At 40.5% G+C, this 13,447-nt stretch overlaps 1 protein-coding gene and 1 long non-coding RNA gene across 12 annotated transcripts in view; one reads left to right on the forward strand and one right to left on the reverse strand.

Moving 5' to 3' along the window:
- Positions 1–13,447, forward strand: part of RASEF (RAS and EF-hand domain containing) — a 209,408-nt gene that overhangs the window by 98,739 nt on the left and 97,222 nt on the right. For 2 of the 7 annotated variants that reach the window (XM_077905650.1, XM_077905642.1), the window contains one exon: positions 8,180–8,306. The exons of 4 other annotated variants lie outside the window; for them this stretch is intronic. The gene's annotated coding sequence lies outside the window, so the exon portion shown is untranslated. Of the gene's footprint in view, positions 1–8,179; positions 8,307–12,133; positions 12,251–13,447 lie in introns of those variants that run through there. One more of the 7 variants, XM_077905627.1, reaches the window with a different exon arrangement.
- The window catches only part of LOC144318574 (uncharacterized), a 102,472-nt gene that overhangs the window by 69,027 nt on the left and 19,998 nt on the right, over positions 1–13,447 (reverse strand). The gene's annotated exons all lie outside the window — the stretch shown is intronic.

The following is a 13,447-nucleotide window of genomic DNA, read 5'->3' on the forward strand; positions in this document are numbered from 1 at the left end:
TGAGAAAAGAGAATTTTATTTTGGGTTAATTTCAGTTAAATTAATTGTTTTATAAAGTGGAAATGAAGAAACACATTGAGGGGGATTAAGATTTGAAAAATAAACTTGAGGAGTGAGAGGCAAGGTGTACCCCTCGTCAGTTTTCAGAACCCTGAATGGGTCAAGTTGAAGTTAACTTCAGCAGGTGGGTGTCTATATTGTTCTTCAGGCTTGATGATGGCTTTCACTCTTCTTTCATTTTTAACATAACTGTCCTCAGGGCAGGAGACTATTCTCTCATTCAGCTTCGTGACTTGAAGGGAAGTGGCAGATATTGTGACTATCTGGCTGTTAATGCAAAGCTCCACTTGGTCTTGAAAGTAGCATAAAGAAATAGAGCATGAAGTGTGGAAACTTACCCTTACTCAAGCTCAAGCTTGAGTCAGCTACATAACAGCTCCTCAACCCCTATTAAACCTTAAACTACACAGACAGGACTCGCTGCCCTCCAGAAAACAGAAGTGATAGATGTGAGAGGCACTGGGACTTTCTTTTCTTGGCCAGGGTCCATGAAGTTCTTTCCACAGGCCATCTTTACTCTGTTCTGGGTCCCAGGAAGTGGGGAGGGTGGGAAGAGTAGGTTCTTGGTGCTCAGGGCTTAATCCCTGTGGTTGGCCTGTGGCCATGCTGCTGCCTGGGCTCTGTCCCCTCCAGGTAATTGGCCCAGGCTGAGTTCCCCTTGGTAGGTGGGCTCTGGAGGAGGGAACCCCATTCGAGCCTTGAGGAAGGGAAGTATCATGACCCCTCCAGTAGGTAAGGGTATCAGCCTAGCCACAGGGAATTCCTTGGCTTGATCCCTCTCTGCCTCCACATCCAGGGAAATAGCTCTCAATTTTTTAATTTAATTTTTGTTTGAAATAAAGTCCTTAGTTAGCTAAAAAAATTAATAAATAGAAAAAGAAGAAAAGTATACAGAGTTAAATGAGGGATTTGACAGTTGATGCCATCTACAAGAATGTAATTATTTGGGAAATATAGAGTTGTCTAGTCAGATGAAACAAAGAATTTCCCAGGATTTGTTACTGAGATTTTCTTGTTCTGGGAAGAAAAAGGAAATAATTCCTTTTAGTTTGCATGGACTGATACCACCAAGTATATCTGTACAGATTCATCCTCTCTCATTTTCTCCAGCAGACCTTGATTATTAAATGCTTTGTCATTACATACAGACAGCATTTTGAGGAAAGGGTCTCTTATGTTGTTCATCTCTGTTTATTGCACAGACCGGCTCAGTGTTTCTTGCAATCCTTTTCAGTGGCTTTACAGATATCATGAAAGGAAGGCTCTCCAAGAATCACCTCTTTTGTAATTTCCTCTATTGATTGGCTTAGAATTATGGTTTATGGGTTCTTTTTTGTTTTGAGGGGGTTGTTGTTTTAAAGATTCTTATTTTTTTCAAACAAGAATAATGAATTTGGGGAAAGAGTTTGTTCAAACCAAAACGTTGGTCGCTTTATGGAAAATTTGAGGAAATGCTTATGTAAATCCAATGCTTACATTGTGCTTAAAGAAGTCTGTTGGTAATATTAATATCAATATATTTTCCTTTTCCTTCTGTTGGTAAGTCTTCCAGGAATTTTCACACCAAGATTTCTGAGTGTTGTCTTTAGAGGATTCTTTCATCAACTTGGCACAGATAGAAATATCATCTTGACCTTGTTTCTGAAGGATGTTTTAACCTTACTAATTAAGCAACCTCCACTGCTATTCAGTGAAGCTCTCTTGAGAGTGAAGAGCCTTTGATTTGGGAAATTTCCTAATTGGATAGGACCTCTCATCATAAACCAGTCATAACATGTTGATTATAGTTTTACCATTAGGAATTCCATTGCTTAACACAAATGGATTATAACAAGAATTTGATTAACCTAAGTCAATTTTGGCCTGGAGGTATTTGGAACCATTGACAAGATCAAGTTACCTTAGCAATCCAGGAGTCCAAGGAAAGAGGCCTTTGATTCATGATAGAAAAAAAAAAAATGTACAATAGAGTTTGCATTTTTATGTAATAGCAATTTTCCAATAATGGCTAAAGTCTAATGCTCCTTTTCTCTCTCTCAACTTGTATTTAAAAAATTTTTTTTTGTTGTTATAAAAATATTCAGTACTCAAAATTGTATAAAGAATTCCCGAGATCCCTGGGTGGCTCATGGGATCCCTGGGTGGCTCAGTGGTATAGCGCCTTCCTTCAGCCTAGGGCGTGATCCTGGAGTCCTGGGATCGAGTCCCACGTCAGGCTCCTTGCATGGAGCCTGCTTCTCCCTCTGCCTGTCTCTCTGCCTCTCTCTCTCTCTCTGTGCGCGTGTCTCTAGTGAATAAATAAAATCTTAAAAAAAAAAAAAGAATTCCCAGGTACCCATCATTCAGCCTCAATGGTACCAATATTTTGTGAATCTTGTGTCGTCAATCTCCTCTACTTCTTTGTTTTCTAGGGTGATTTAAAGCAAATCCCAGATACATTATTTTACCCATAAACACTTTAGTATTTGCCTCTGCCAATCTATTTGTATGTTGTTAAAGTAACTATAAATGCTAAAACTTACATTAGTGCTTTATGGTTTTAAAGTGCCTTATCTCATTAAGTTACAACAATCATTTGTTATATATTACTATTACTATTTAAAAAAAAAACACAGAGGTTTTGAGTGTTGGTGACATTCTCAAGGGCCACTGAATAGTGACACTGGGTTTTAAACTTGGGTCTCCTACAAATACTCAGTTCAGTTTTGTACTTCCCATATATGTGACCACATCAAGTAAAAGCCTTATTCCTTGGGTATTCGACTTCGCCTGTTCTGCACAGAGGCTCCCTTCTTTTGGTCTTGTGATATCTGAGAATCATCTAAAGAACGCTGAGAGTAGCCAGAGGAAAGTGGTCATTGGAGACAGATCTTTTTATTTTGATGTTTTGACATGTGGGGTCTTGGTGGCCCTGGAGAGACTGCTGTTTCCAGGGCTCCAGTTCCCAGAAAGAGTAAAGGACTTACCTGCAAGTGTGGTTTTCATATGCAAACCAACCAATCCAAAGCCCATAACACCCTACCCACCTTCTTTACTTTGTTCTTACACTCCAGGCCCAATCACTGCAGGGCTAGGTATCAGACAACTAGGGAGAGCCCCTGTACCCTAAAGCCCACCAAAATTATCCAAACTAACTAATCCTAAACCTGCTTACCCTGCCTCACCCCTTCCTTCCCATGGAAACCACATAAAGGCTCTGTTGTTTCCCCTGTAGTCCAGTGTCATGTGGTGTGCCCCACCTCTTAGGAACTGTTGGTCTATTGGCCTCCTTCTATTTGGATGATAATAAAACCTACATTTTATTAAATATTTTATTTAATTATTTGAGAGAGAGCAAGAGAGAGTGAGAGAGCATGAGCAGGGGGGAGGGGCAGAGGGAGAAGCAGTCTCTCCACTGAGCAGGGAGCCCAACTTGGGGCCTGATTCCAGGATCTCAGGATTATGACCCAAGCCAAAGGCAGACACCCAACCAACTGAGCTACCCAGGTGCCCTTAAAACTTACGTTTTAAAACAAGATGGTGAAAGCTGAGTAAAATCTCTTGAGACTAATATCAAGGTCTTTCTAAGATCAGCCAAGCTTAGCTAGAAGCAGGTGAGGGTTCAGGGTCAGGTATCAGGTCAGAGAGAATAGCCATCAGCACAGGCAGTGAGCTCAAACACACATGAACAACATCATAGTTGAATGGCAACAGGCAATCATTACCTTGCTGTCTTCCTGAGGTGGGTTGAATTCCAGGGGGAATTATATTTTTTCTTAGGTATGAATGTCATCTCAAATGCATTCTCTTAAGGACCAGGAAGGCAGCATTTCCTTGCACCCTGATGTTGATGTGTCCCCAGTATTTCTTTCCTCAGGCTACCATTCCCGCTGGTCCTGCCTATCCCATTCTCCCTTGCAATAGCCAACAGGAAAGGACTGTATCTGAGGTTTTCAGTACCCGACTCTACTTCAAATGCCTCTTCTCTGAGATTCTAGTTCTCAAGCTAATGCTTGCATATCCAGATCAGTGTCCACTTCAGGTAGAATTTTAGATCAGGCACCACAGACTTCTCTAAATTTACTATCTTCATTTTACAGATTAGGAAACTGAGCTTTGGAGAGGTAAAGGACTGGTTTTAAGAAAACAAGCTGCAAAAAAAGTAGAGGCCTTTGGCACATTCCCTTACTACAGCTGGTAATTTTCAGTAAAATTTGACTTTTATTCACTATAGATCAGATCTCAGCATAACAAGTTCTAGCGGACTACTAGTTGGCCATAGCACAATTGATATAATAAATATTTATTTAGATAATTGGGAAATGACTTTCTTATGAAAAAATGTTCTTATAATCATGTATGTCACATTTCATTCTAATTCTGATACTGTCATATGTTAGATTTTTCTGACTTTTGCTTCCATCTATACAAGTATACTCACAAACTCCACTAACACCCAACATAAACACACCCCATGTCTGAACACTCACTCTCCTTTGCCCTTTTATTTTTTAAAGATTTTATCCATGAGAGACACAAAGAAAGAGAGGCAGAGACATGGGCAGAGGGAGAAGCAGGCTCCTCGCAGGGAGCTTGATGCGAAACTCGATCCCAGGACCCTGGGATCGTGCCTTCAGCTGAATGCAGCCACTCAACCACTGAACCACCCAGGTGCCCCAGAATAGAAGTATTTGGCTACCTTGCTCTTACTGCCAAGAGTGTAGGTTCCCTGGCTTTAAAATATCTACACCTGCAGACCCTGAACATCGGGAAAGTCCCCAAGCTTTCTGAGGCCTGTCTAATCAGGAGCCTGGAGAACTTATGAGAAATAACTACACCTAATGTTGCTGGCCTCAAAATGGTGAGACTTCTTGGACCCAGACTTGTAATGAAGTCTCCATGTTCCTATGTTTCCAGAACATAAAACTAGTAGTGCTTCTATATAGCTTTCCAACCTCATCATGAAGTAATGTGGCAAAATGTGCACTTAAGAAGGGGAAAGAATCCCATAGTATCAGGATAGAAAAGGTTTGGATATCAGATTATTTTTTCTACTCAAAACAATACATTAAACTGGAGAAGCAAATATGAGTTCCTTAAGGAAACAGTGCCATGCAGTTATAGAGCAGACGACAGACTTAAAAGTCAACCCATTAACTGGATCTTTTGCCACTTCTGTAACTGAACCAATATTTACAGTAATTCAATAAAACTCTTGAACAAACAAGAGATAATGATGATAATTATCATTTATTGAGCCCCTCCCATATTCCAGGAACTGTACAAGGCATTTGTTACATGCATTATTTCATTAGGTTCCCATCTTATCTTCCCTGTGGGAGAAGAAATATTATCCTGAATTATCAAGTAGAGTCATTATAGTTTTGGGTATTAAAAGAGATACGGTACAGGTCACAAAGCCTGTATGCCTGGACCCAGGTGTGCTGATTCCCTACCTGACTCTTCCCACCCCCCCATATCCTCTGGTTTCTCTCTATGAGGAAGGACAAGGCAGGCTGACTTCTCCCTCCAGATATGATGAGCCAAAAGGTTGACATGACCATGGGATATGGTCATGGTCACAAACTGAATATGAACTGCAATTCTGTGAACTTGGAGTGGACAGTACTTCTGGCTGAGAACATATTGTCATCATGTCTGGTTGATTGCAAGCCAGTGAAAAGGTGATCTGTTGTAAGCAGTTGAATTAAAACTTTTTTGTGTTCAGTTTTCTCTTTTAGAGCTCAATCTTGAGCTCTGAAGTGTTTTTGCCTTGAACACTGCTCTGAATGAAGTAATGAGAGAAGGACAATACTATATTTCTTTCTCTTTTAATCAAAATGCCATGCCCTTGAAAAGAATTCTCCATTGAAAGTTGACAGTCTGCTCTTAGTTCACTTGATGATGTATTTAGATATGTTTGGGGAAGTCTTTAAGTCAAAAATCTTAGTCTCTTTTTATTCAAAACAGCAAACTCATAGTAACAATAGCTTAATCTTAGTTAATTTCTAGACATTCTCTTTTTAATCCATGAAAAGCTCCCAAATTAGCATTATGTGTGCCATGTTGGATTACTTGGTATCCTAAATGAGGTGATGGATGCTGTACAAATGCAGAGCCTATTACTTAAATTACGTGAGTCTAGTTTAAGAAATGCTGTATCACTATCAATTTTGAGGTTCCTTAGTTAATCTAAGTATAATCAGGGATAAGCACTTCTAAGACTCTCTGATTTATAAATTTTAGGGCATTGGGGATTCTATAAATTTTGGCACTAAAGGAGGCATACAGGATCACAGATTTGGAGCCCAGTCCCCAAAAGTCTTGGGGCTCTGGGTGTTATACGGTCAGTGCTCTGTAAATTTGGGGTAACTTAATGACTGAGACTAGACTATGAAGGCTATATCACAGTAAATAATGTCAATTGAAATTTTGTGAGTCAAGTCTCATTTGGTGGGGTCTTCTTATATTTAAAAGCTTTGCCTAGGGCAGCCCGGGTGGCTCAGTTTAGCGCCGCCTTTGGCCCAGGGCCTGATCCTGCAGACCCTGGTTTGAGTCCCATGTCAGGCTCCCTGCCTGGAGCCTGTTTCTCCCTCTGCCTGTGTCTCTGCCTCTCTCTCTCTCTCTCTCTCTCTCTCTCATAAATAAATAAATCTTAAAAACAAAAACACAAACTTTGCCTAGAATTACTTTAAAATGAATAGCTACTTCCTAATTTGCTACTGTTTAAGTTTGACTTTCTCTTATAAAACGTTTCCTCAAAGTGTGGATCAGCTGAGTGAAAATGAAAATCACTTAGCATAACATGGATCCTGGATAGGATCTCTCCTGTGATTTTCCATTTTCTTGTGCCCTGGAAAGTCGAAGACCCTTTATGATGTTCTCTAAATGTCAAGCCTTTCACTAAATTCTTAAGAGAGTTGCAGTGGAAGAAAGGTAGCTCTCTTTGCTCTTGAAACTGTAGGCTTTGTGGCCCAGATAGAGCTCAAGGTTTGAAAAGTGGGCTCTGCATTCACTCACATAAAGAGCAGAAATGTATATGTGCACTTAAACCAGACACTAAGCAGTAAAGGCAATAAATATTACAGCATAAATATGAAACATCATAAGTAAATGCACAGATGATAGAACATGTATAGATACGGATCTAGGTAAAAACACAGAGATGGATAGTTGTAAGAGTTGGAGAGGATTGTAGGACTTGACTTCCCCTTCTCTGTGGGTGTGAACATCCATACATATATAGAGGGATAGGACTTCTAAGATCCTGTTCTATTATAAATTATGAGAAGGAAAATCTGAGTCTGTGTTCATTCAGTGCCTAGCACCACCCTACTTGCAATGAGAGATTATTATTGATTTTTCCTGATAATGATACTGTTAGGGAGATGAATAAAATCTTCCTATTAAGACAGTACTCAATAGTCATTAATATGATGGTAATTAAACCATAATGAGCAGTGGTTAAAATAAGCAGAAAAATCACACAGATTCACAGTGTTAATCACAAGTTAGATATGATTTTCCTGTCTAGTTCCAGTTGATGCATTTCGACCCTTCATAACACCTCAACTTCTTCACATCTCATAACTCATCTTATTCTAATAATAACCTAGAACTGAACCTACTAGGCCTAAACTTGACATTCTTTTTAGAATCTTACAACTAATTCCACTTTATATCATTAGTTTATCAGAGTCTTTCTTCCTAATTTTTATTAACAGAGAACCTCAGTGCTTGCATCAGATGACTGACTTTTACCAGTTTAGTTCTTAACCAAAAGTACTTTTGGTAAAAATGCAGGCTTCAGAACCATCACCTCTAGATTTGACTCTGCTTTGCCACTTCCTTAGGGGCAGCCTCAGCAAGACATTTCACTCCCAGGTGCACACTTTCCTTATTGTAAAGTAGTGATCCTAACGTATATTTTGTAGGACCACTGTGATCTGACAGATCTGACAGCTCAGATCTGACACACTTCAGGCAGTACTCAAATGAGAACTACTAATACGATGATGATAATAATGCATCTGAAAAAAATGCACATTTTAATCATTAACATTCTTGACTCATTGCCCTGTCTTTTCTGTGCAGAGAGCCCTGGGCTGGAAAAGAAATTCCTGTTTGTTTCCTCTTGCAGGTGAGAGATCGGATTGTCCATCTCATTGTGACATAGTGTCCTAAGCTGGACAGGCTGGCCCTCAGCTCCTGCTCTCGATAACAGACAGGAGCTTGGTGGAAATCAGTACCCATTTGTGAACCCTCAGGTAATCTCTCCTCTGTGAGCATTGCAATCAGACCCCAGCAAAGTAGTCACATTGTTCTTTGGCACCATGGTTTGGTCTGTGGACTTTTCTTCATTTAAATCACCAAAAGAACAAATATACTCTTGTAGATGGATGAATGAGAAGCCGGGGTTCTGCCTCATACATTTTTTGTGTCTTGGTAAAGCAGCCAGCGTTCTTCTTTGAGGTGACCTGACCCATCAACACTGACTGGAATAGAATGAATCAGAAAGGAATGGATGCACAGTCTGGGGATCTGTGAGATTTTGTCTGACCAAAGATTTTTCTGAAGGGCAAATTTATGATATGATTCCAATAACAGCACCATGACCATTCTACATTCCTAATGGGCCTGTCTTCCCATATCAGTAAATGGTTCTAACCTCTTCTTCCTTTCACCCTCAAATGTAAGCAAGAATGGGGATGGTGAGAAGAGGTGAGGGGAAGACCAAGCAGTCATAGAGAACATGCCCTCCCTAACAGAAGCTCCCTTACCAAAGAGTGTTCACCAGAGAAAGGCATGGCATTAAAGCTGATGCTCTAAAGGGTCTGAGCCACAACACTGTTTACTTAATTTATACCCATCTCATGACCAGTTTCTCCACTTTCTTCTAACTCAAAATTACACAGCTGCAAAGGACATGGAGGACAACCTGTTATATATTTATATAATATAATGTTATTAGCCTTTCTTCCAGTTACCATTTCTGTGTATCAAACCACCCTGAAATCAAGTGGTATAAAATGACCATTTTATTACATTCATAGATTCTGTGGTGTATGAATTTGAACAATGAATGGGAACGATAGCTCATCTCTGTTCTACAATGTCTGGGGCCTCAGCTGGGAAGACTGAGAGGGCCTAGAATCATCTGGAGGCTCTCTTACATGTTTGACATCTGGATAGGGATGACTTGAACTCTGTACTGAGCTGATACTGATCACTGAAGAGCTTACACATGGCCTTTCCCTATGGTCTTACCGCATGGCAGCCCCAAGACAGTGGTATTTCCTACATGGCAGCTCAGGGCTCTAGCAAATATATCCCCAGGAAGCAAGGTGGAAGCTGCATCACTCTGTATGAACTAACCTTGGAATTCATTTAATAACATTTCCTCTGTACTCTACTGATGGGAGTAGTGAATAAGTGTGTCCAGTTTTATAGGGGAGGGCACGTAGATCTTACCTCTCAACTGGAGGAATGTCAAAAAGTTTTACAACCATTAAAAAAAATGGCCATTGCCCATTCTATAGTTGAGGCATTTAAGGCAATATTAAAAACTTGCATATAACTTCTAAATTATAGATTTATAATTTTTGAGCTGAAGAAAACCTTAAAGATCCCTCTAATCCAAACATTTGTTTAAATAATGAGGATATTATCAAGACCAGAGAGGTGCTGTGACTTGCCCAAGCTTACACAGCTGGGCAATGGCAGGGCTGGGGTCAGATCCCAGATCATCTGACCAACAAGTGTTCTCTCCATTAGACTTAATGAGTATCAGCAACTGAGCAACACTCACTACAAACAGCTGTGATGGAAGAGAACTTCGGAATAGCAAATGACACTGGCAGCATCAACAATTGCACAAAATAGTGACGACCACCACTGCTGAAAAATGGTGGATGGAGTAACAGCTGGGAAATCCAGCAATATGCCACCTCTTTAATAATACTGCCTTCTATTGGATTAGCACTTTCACAGACACATATATTTAATGCCATAATAACTCTAAATGATAAACAATTATTCCCATTTTTTTTCCCTGAAGGGAAACTGGGGCTCACAGGAATTAACTTGTCCAAATTTGCCTAATTAGTAAATGGCACTGTGGACCTCCGCACCAAGTTATCTGGCTGCACAGCCTATGCTATATTTTCCCCGGCAGGAAAGCTGTTTTATTTTTCTATTTCTCTTAAAAGATTTTATTTATTTGAGAGAGAGTAGTAGAGAGAGAGAGAGAGAACAAGCAGTGGGGAGGGGTAGAGGGCAAAGGGAGAAGTAGAATCCCTGCTAAGCAGGGAGCCCTACATGGGGCTCGACCCCAGGACCCTGTGATCATGACCTGAGCTGATGGCAGACACTTAACCGACTGAACCGCCCAGGTGCCCAGGAAAACTGTTTTAATCTTTAATATGCAACATAAGTAGATAGGGGTACCCTAAATCTAAGTATGTTTGCCTTCTATGTGCCTTCTATGTGGAGGTCATGGAATGCATCAGAGACAAGGACACAGAACCAGCACCGCTGACTCCAGCACCTACATCTGTCTCATGAGCCTTCCATGTCTTAAGAATGTCCTGTTTCTTTTAGAAAAGAGAAAGGGAGTAAAAGACAAGAAATGCCATTCCTGCTGCTAGAAATGCACCCCCTTTTAAAAAAAAGATGTTATTTATTTATCATGAGAGACACAGAGAGGGGCAGAAGGAGAAGCAGGCTCTCTGTGAGGAGCCCAATGCAGGACTCGATCCCAGGACCCCGGGATCATGACCTGAGCCAAAGGCAGACGCTCAAACACTAAGCTACCCTGGCATCCCAAAATGCACCCTTTCATATGGGCTTCTACTGCTGGCTTCCAGGCAAGCCAAGCAGAGGCATCCAGAGTGCTTATCTGCTTCCCTGGAGAAGCAAGGCAGGTAAGTTATGGTGGTTTCTGGAAATAAGACTCTAGAAGACCCTGGGGGTGATTTTTGCCTCATTAGCTTGAAAGGTGATAAACTAAGGTGACTTTAGAGTTTAAACAAAAGAAGAGAAAAGATTAATAGCATAGAATATAAAGAATATAAACAAGTTAAGATATAGTTATTATTATATCCGTGTAGATGTTTATATTACAAGCCCTTCTCTCTTATGAAAGCTGAAGCTATTTTTGCTCTTGCAAAAGTTTGACAATGATTTCTCATATAGTTTTTCATTTAGAAAACTTTTTATTCTATTTCTTGATTCTGATACTTAAAAATACTTAAATGATGGGACCCCTGGGTGGCTCAGTCAGGTAGGTGTCTGCCTTCGGCTTGGGTCCTGGCCCTGGGGTCCTGGGATCAAGCTCCGAGTTGGGCTCCCTGCTTAGTGGGGAGTCTGTTTCTCCATCTTCCTCTCCCCCTGCTCATACTCTCTCTCTCAAATAAATAAATAAAATCTTTAAAAAAAATACTTACATGAAAGCAGCAAAAACATTTGAGCTTTGTTTGAACTCTGATCATGGAAATCTGGTTTATATTATCTTTAGTGCCTTTTAAAATAACTCTCGGGGATCCCTGGGTGGCTCAGTGGTTTAGCGCCTGTCTTTGGCCCAGGGCGCAATTCTGGAGTCCCGGGATTGAGTCCCATGTCTGGCTCCTGGCATGGAGCCTGCTCCTCCCTCCTCCTGTGTCTCTGCCTCTCTCTCTCTCTCTCTCTCTCTCTCTCTCTCTGTGTCTATCATGAATAAATAAATAAATCTTAAAAAAATAAATAAAATAACTCTCATGATCAGAAAGGTCTATGAAATTCTAGGTAAGACTACACTTGTTTAGATATTTAAAGTTCATGGTACTTAACCAAGTTGATGTGGGGGACATAGTAGACAAAGCTCTATCTCTAGGAAAGTAAGACTTGAGCAAAGCACAATGTGATTTGAGTTGCTATGTGTCTTCTTTCTAACAGCAAAATTCCACTGAAGCATCCTTTCCACTCTGTTTAGTTAAATATGAAGCTAATGTTTCTTCATATAGATATATCACCTCTTGACCTGCTAGCTAGGAGAGGGGAAACTGAGTGTATAAATTTATGAAAAACTCCTATTAAAGCTTTTACTTAAACTCTACAGGTATCTCAATGTGAATGGAGGCCAACAGGTAACCAATACAGGAATCCATGCATTGGCAAGAAGCTGCCACCGGCTCAAATATCTAGACCTAAGCTCTACAGGAATAAGCCAAAGAGGGTAGGGAAATTGCAGATTATCCCTTTTTTATCCAGTTGCCTGATGAAAATGAACCCTGAGTTAATTATCCATTTCAGTTCGTCATTTTAAGGGCACCTTAAATGTAGTCTATAATGTAGACAATGATATGGTAGGCCAAAAGGAATCTGTATAGATTCTTAAAAGAGTAAATCCTTGATAAATGAAAATATGAATAGAAGAGACTTATCCAAGCACCTGACAGAAGAGTTGTTTGCCTAGAGGGATATATATACCAAGGGTATATTATGTAGAGTCTGGTACGCACTCCTCCAAACTTGGAATTAAAATATGGTCATAACTATTCACATTTCTAATTAATTGCTCATTTTAGCCATTCTCATATATAAGAAATCCATTTTCCTCCTCTTTGGGCTGCCTCCTAATTATCCTGGAACAGGCTAATTAGTGAGGCTTACATGATTGAAGGAGGAGGTAGTCTATCTAGCTTCTCCCATGTGGAGAAACTGGAAGCTCATGAGTCCACTATTGTCATTGCTTCCTGCTGCCCCAAGGGATGATGCCAGGGTCCCCTGCAGCAGTGATGCTTATGAAGCCAGATCTCCACTGAAGTCAATGGAGTTCTATGAGGGAAAATGAGCTCAATACCTCACATCTAAGCAGTGTACCCCAAGACTGAGATCTCAAGATTGTCCTATTGGTGTTTAGTGTCTTCAACTCCCTTGCACAGCTACCTCCCAGGGTAGTAGTTGACTGATTACAGCTGGTCCTGACACTGACATTCGTCAACTCGTGGTTCTTGCACTGCTATCTTTCTTTTCTCTCTGGTCAGCATTTCTTCTTACACCCTCAAATCATAATTGCCCTTCCCCAGGATATTAGAACTCACAGACCAGTCTTCCAATGGAGGCTATCTTCCAAGAGGCCCTACATTTACCAATCTGAGGGAGAGTCTCACTTATGCCAGGGCATGGGACTAGCTTCACTAATGTTGAATAAAGTCAAACGTATAATATAGTACACAGAAATGGTGTACTCTGAACCATTGCTCCCTTACAACATAGCCTTACAGTATAGTCTAGCATATGCTAACCTACTTCTTAGAGTGTGTATGCTCTGCACAGGCTACCATAACAAAATGCCAAAGGTTGGGTGGTTTAAACAACATAATTTTATTTCTCATAGTCTTGGAGGCTGGGAAGTTCAAGATAAGTATGG

The sequence above is a fragment of the Canis aureus genome, chromosome 1 (assembly GCF_053574225.1).
Source record: "Canis aureus isolate CA01 chromosome 1, VMU_Caureus_v.1.0, whole genome shotgun sequence".
Lineage (NCBI taxonomy): Eukaryota > Metazoa > Chordata > Mammalia > Carnivora > Canidae > Canis > Canis aureus.